General features: G+C 48.0%; 1 non-coding gene across 1 annotated transcript; it reads left to right on the forward strand.

Annotated features, from left to right (window-relative positions):
* The first annotated feature begins 3,353 nt into the window (after window positions 1-3,353).
* On the forward strand, window positions 3,354-3,509 carry LOC117130515. The gene has a single exon (XR_004453881.1). It is a non-coding gene; the product is annotated as a 5.8S ribosomal RNA (ribosomal RNA).
* Window positions 3,510-5,864: the final 2,355 nt, after the last annotated feature.

The raw sequence follows: 5,864 nt of genomic DNA on the forward strand, positions 1-5,864 counted from the left end.
TTTGGGAGTCTAAGTATCAGGAGGAATGTTGAGTTTTGATCACATAAAACTTGACATGATTCGAAGAAAAGAGAAGACTGGTCGAACATCAACTTGGTGGTCAAACCGCGGGCGGTAAAAATCGATCGGCAAATTTCGAAGAACGAGGTGGTCGAAGAATTGATCCCGAGGGAACTATGAGTCGAATAAGTTGCTCGACCATAGTTAGAAGATGTCTTAGATTGTTCAGACGGACGTTTTGGATGCATCACATTTTTGGAAGCACGACGGTTTAGAAGCTCGACGTTTGTGAAGAATGACGTTTCTTCAGCACGAAGTTTTCCGCGAAACTTCGTATCAGCGATATTCCGCCGAGAAGGCCGAAGAACTGTCCAGAAGCTAGAGGAGGTTCTGTCCGAGTCCAGATCAGTCCGTCCAGACCTGTTAGTGTTTACATGGTGAAGCAGAGGTTTTGTCCAAGTCAAGATCAGTCCTGTCCAGTTCAGTCAAGTCGTCCATTGGGTTTTGGCCAAGTCTTCTCTGATCAATCCGCTGCTTATCGGCAAAGAACACTGTGAGTTATAATCAATTGATTGCTGACTTGTTTTCATGCAGGTTCCCATTACTTGGAAGTTGGATCATGGCAGGAGGCCGGCTCTAACTGAGTAACGGTTTGATTAGTTAATAGTTGAGCATTAGTTGATTGAGTTGATAGCATGCATAGTTATTGCTTGGGAACCGTAGTAGCATGCTAATGGTTAGGTTGATTGGTTAGTTAGCGAATGCTGAATGTTTGCTTATTAATTAATGCTTGTTGATTGAGGTTAGTCAGCTCTTGGTAAGGGAGTGACTAACTGGTTGATTTGTTTAGTGATGATGTTGTTGTTAGTGTTGTAGAGTTAGAGTGTGATGCCATATAGCTTGTCTGTAACCCACCATGCTAGGCATGTTTGAGGTGGATTAGTGTTTCCTCAACCGCGTACCCAGAAGGTTTAAGGAAACCCCTTATTCGCTGGATCGAGAACACTCAGAGAGATGGGGTCATGGCCTATGGTGGAGTGGTTGCACGATGGGGTAGTGACCGGCAGTGACCCGAACGTACTGTGGGATGTCTTGCGGTGACCCGAACGTACTGTGGGCCGTAACCGTCGTGTGACAATCGGCAGTGGCCCAAACGTACTGGGGCTGTCGTGCGGTGACCCGAATGAACTGTGGGCCGCGTTTGGTTGAAAGTTCCTTCTTCTGGCCTTTGTAGTAGGGAGGTAGGATATTCCCGAAGATAGAGGAGGAACACTAAGTCACAAGGGCCCTAGTTATAGTGTAGTTACTGTAGAGGGTTGTTGAACCCTTGATTTAGTTGAGTTTGAGGTTAAGTGGTTAGCTAGTTATTAGCGGTTATGATTTCATATCATTTGTTATATAGTTATTATTATCTGCTCCGTATTTCTGATATTGGTTATCTATTGAATTGGATTGATTTGTTGTTAGGTGAACCTCTCGCTTTAGATTGTTTGGGGTGGGATAGCAAGGGGTTGTATTTGTTAGTTGGGGATCATAATTCACTGAGTAACATTAGGTTACTCATCCAACTCTGTTGTCCTTTTTGCAGGTAGCTTAGGTAAGGATGATCGGATAACAGGGTGCTGGACGTTAGGACCGCCGATGTAGATTTTCATGCCTTTTGTAAACGGTATTGTGGATTTGTGTTTAGTTGACTCGTTTTGGCATTAGGCCGGGACCGGTCTCGAATTATATCAATGTATGGATATTTCTTGAATCAATAAAGTAATTGTTTTATATGCGCTTCATGAGTACTCTGATATTTGACTTGTCCGGTCTAACACAACGTTAGGTCATAGTACGGGTTGAAAAGCCTTAGGCCTCGATCTAACAGAAAACGCTAACTCTAGGTACGGGTTGCAAAGCCTTGTGCCTTGACGCAGCGGGACGAGTTAGTGGATGAACTGTTCTAGGTCGTGGAGTAAATTTTGTGACTCTGACTGGATCGTCCCTAGCCCGTCACGTAGCGCTTCTGGACCATGGTGTTGGGTTGGACGGTCAGTCATGTTCTTGCTTGATTGTTGGCTGGCCGGTTGGCTCAATCATCTCCAACCCTGGGTGTTCGACGGTCGATCGGTCATGTTCTTGTTTGATTGTTGGCCGGTTGATCGACCATATGTCTAGGACGGTTCTGGGGTGTTACAGTCGGGGGCATTCGTATTTCATAGTCAGAGATGAAATTCTTGGATTTATGAAAGACAAACAACTGCGAAAGCATTTACCAAGGATGTTTTCATTCATCAAGAAAGAAAGTTGGGGGCTCGAAGACGTTCAGATACCGTCCTAGTCTCAACCATAAACGATGCCGACCAGGGATCAGCGGATGTTGCTTTTAGGACTCCGGTGGCACCTTATGAGAAATCAAAGTTTTTGGGTTCCGGGGGGAGTATGGTCGCAAGGATGAAACTTAAAGGAATCAACGGAAGGGCACCACCAGGAGTGCAGCCTGCGGCTTAATTTGATTCAACACGGGGAAACTTACCAGGTTCATACATAGTAAGGATTGACAGAGTGAGAGCTCTTTCTTGATTCTACGGGTGGTGGTGCATGGCCGTTCTTAGTTGGTGGAGCAATTTTTCTGGTTAATTTCGTTGACGAACGAGACATCAGCCTGCTAACTAGCTACGTGGAGGCATCCCTTCAAAGCCGGCTTCTTAGAGGGACTATGGCCGTTTAGGCCACGGAAGTTTGAGGCAATAACAGATCTGTGATTCCCTTAGATGTTCTGGGCCGCACGCGCGCTACACTGATATATTCAAGGAGTTCACACCTTGGCCGAAAGGCCCGGGTAATCTTTAAAATTTCATCGTGATGGCGATAGATCATTGCAACTTTTGGTCTTCAACGAGGAATTCCTAGTGAGCGCGAGTCATCAGCTCGCGTTGACTACGTCCCTGCCCTTTGTACACACCGCCCGTCGCTCCTACCGATTGAATGATCCGGTGAAGTGTTCGGATCGTGGCGACGTGGGTGGTTCTCCGTCTGCGACGTCACGAGAAGTCCACTAAACCTTATCATTTAGAGGAAGGAGAAGTCGTAACAAGGTTTCCGTAGGTGAACCTGCAGAAGGATCATTGTCGTACCCTGGAAACATCACTCTCGGTAGGCCAGTTTCTTATTGTGCCTACAGAATCCTTGGTTATGCGTTCATCCATGCCCAAGACGTCCGTTATGGTTGGATCGTACGCATAGCTTCCAGATATCACCAAACCCAGCACGAAAAGTGTCAAGGAAAAAGCAACTAAACAGCCTGCTTTCTCCACCCCGGAGACGGTGTTTGTTCGGAAGCAGTGCTGCAATGTAAATTCTAAAATGACTCTTGGCAATGGATATCTCGGCTCTCGCATCGATGAAGAATGTAGCAAAATGCGATACTTGGTGTGAATTGTAGAATCCCGTGAACCATCAAGTCTTTGAACGGAAGTTGCACCCCAAGCCTTCTAGCCGAGGGCACGTCTACCTGGGTGTCACAAATCGTCGTCCCCCCATCCTCTCGATGATATGGGACGAAGCTGATTTCCCGTGTGATACCGCACGCGGTTGGCCAAAATCCGAACTAAGGATGCCAGGAGCGTCTTGACATGCGCTGGTGAATTCAATTCTCGTCCTATAGTCAGACGATCCGGTCCAAAAGGTCTTGATGACCCAAAGTCCTCAACGCGACCCCAGGTCAGGCTGGATGACCCGCTGAGTTTAAGCATATCAATAAGCCGAGGAAAAGAAACTAACAAGGATTCCCTTAGTAACGGCGAGCGAACCGGGAAAAGCCCAGCTTGAAAATCGGACGTCTTTGGCGTTCGAATTGTAGTCTGGAGAAGCGTCCTCAGCGACGGACCAGGCCCAAGTTCCCTGGAAAGGGGCGCCAGAGAGGGTGAGAGTCCTGTCGTGCCCGGACCCTGTCGCACCCGAGGCGCTGTCTACGAGTCGGGTTGTTTGGGAATGCAGCCCCAATCGAGCGGTAAATTCCGTCCAAGGCTAAATATGGGCAAGAGACCGATAGTGAACAAGTACCGCGAGGTAAAGATGAAATGGACTTTCAAAAGAGAGTCAAAGAGTGCTTGAAATTGTCGGGAGGGAAGCGGATGGGGGCCGGCGATTCGTCCCGGTTAGATGCAGAATGGAGCAATCCGGTTTGCTGATAGATTCGGGCCGTGGACCAACACAGATTAAGGTGGTGACCTAAGCCCGGGCTTTTGTTATGCCCGCAGAGACGTTGCTGCCTAAATCGTGGTCTGCAGCACACGCCTCACGGCGTGCCTCGGCATCTGCGTGCTCAAGGTGTCGGGCTGTGGGCTCCCCATTCGACCCATCTTGAAACACAGAACAAGGAGTCTGCCATGTGTGCGAGTCAACGGATGAGTAAACCTGTAAGGCGCAAGGAAGCAGATTGGCTGGATCCCTCACAGGTGCACAACCGACCGACCTTGATCTTCTGAGAAGGGTTTGAGTGTGAGCATGCATGTCGGGACCCGAAAGATGGTGAACTATGCCTGAGCCAGGCGAAGCTAGAGGAAACTCTGGTGAAGGCCCGCAGCGATACTGACGTGCAAATCGTTCGTCTGACTTGGGTATAGGGGCGAAAGACTAATCAAACCATTTAATGGCTGGTTCCCTCCGAAGTTTCCCTCAGGATTGTTGGAGCTAGGAAACGAGTTCTATCGGGTAAAGCCAATGATTAGAGGCATCAGGGATGCAATGTCCTCGACCTATTCTCAAAATTTAAATAGGTAGGGCGGGGTGGCGGCTTTGTTGACCCATCCCACGGAATCGAGAGCTCCAAGTGGGCCATTTTTGGTACGCAGAACTGCCGATTCGAGATGAACTGGAAGCTGGGTTACGTGTAACACCCGAATCCGGCCTCTCAACAAAACTGGACCAGTCTGCTATATAATCAATCCTTTGCTTGTTTGATTCATTTCAAGTCTTTCATTTACTATGTCATGTTGGAATCTGAGGTTCTAAAACAATTGAACAGATAGCACAGCGGAATATAAATGTGTATAAAATGTATTACTTAGAAACATGAGATCCGATACACAATTTCTTAATCGTTTCAGAGACAGTCACTAGTTCATCCCTAGCATCATCTAACAACACGTTACATAGCCTCTCATTTACCGAGCCTTCACGGCTCCTTGGCTTGAACTCTTCTTCGTACTCCCGTACTGTCTTGCGGCCTTGGACCAAATCTAGAAACTTAGCTTCCAGGCGATCCCAAGCCTCAGCAGGAAAGTATTTGCGGTTGAATTCAACTTCAAAATCCGCAAAACTTGTGAGACTTCCATTGGTGCGCTTGTCCACTGCAAGCCACCAATTATGCGCGTCCCCTTCGAGGAAGTGAACCGCAATGTCTCGCCTGTAATCCTCTGGACAGCGAGTTGATTGGAAGTTTCAGACCAGCCTACTCCTCCACTCATCTTCCACAACAGGGTTGGTGCTACCTGAGAATTGCTTCGTACCCAATCTGGATAGATGTTGAAGCAAACTCAGATAGTCAACCTTCTTTACAAACCTTTCCGGTCAATCGATCTCGATCACCTCAACCGCGTCCACAACTGGACCCGTAGCAATAGGTGTAGCCGTAGCTACAGGTTTAGCTTGACCAACTGATGAATTCACTAGTAGAGTGAACAGCTGGACACCCACAGACGTCCTGTGTGTACTGAACAAACCGTCCACATGGGCCAAAATCACCCGAACAGTCCACGGAAGGGCCAGCGTGCTGAGTCCAACGACCAACGTGCTGATATGTGTACTGATAGACAGCCACGGATGTCCTGTGTGTGCTGACGGACACAGATGAACACACACGGACAGCCACGGAC

This window comes from Brassica rapa, unplaced genomic scaffold (assembly GCF_000309985.2).
Source record: "Brassica rapa cultivar Chiifu-401-42 unplaced genomic scaffold, CAAS_Brap_v3.01 Scaffold0523, whole genome shotgun sequence".
Lineage (NCBI taxonomy): Eukaryota > Viridiplantae > Streptophyta > Magnoliopsida > Brassicales > Brassicaceae > Brassica > Brassica rapa.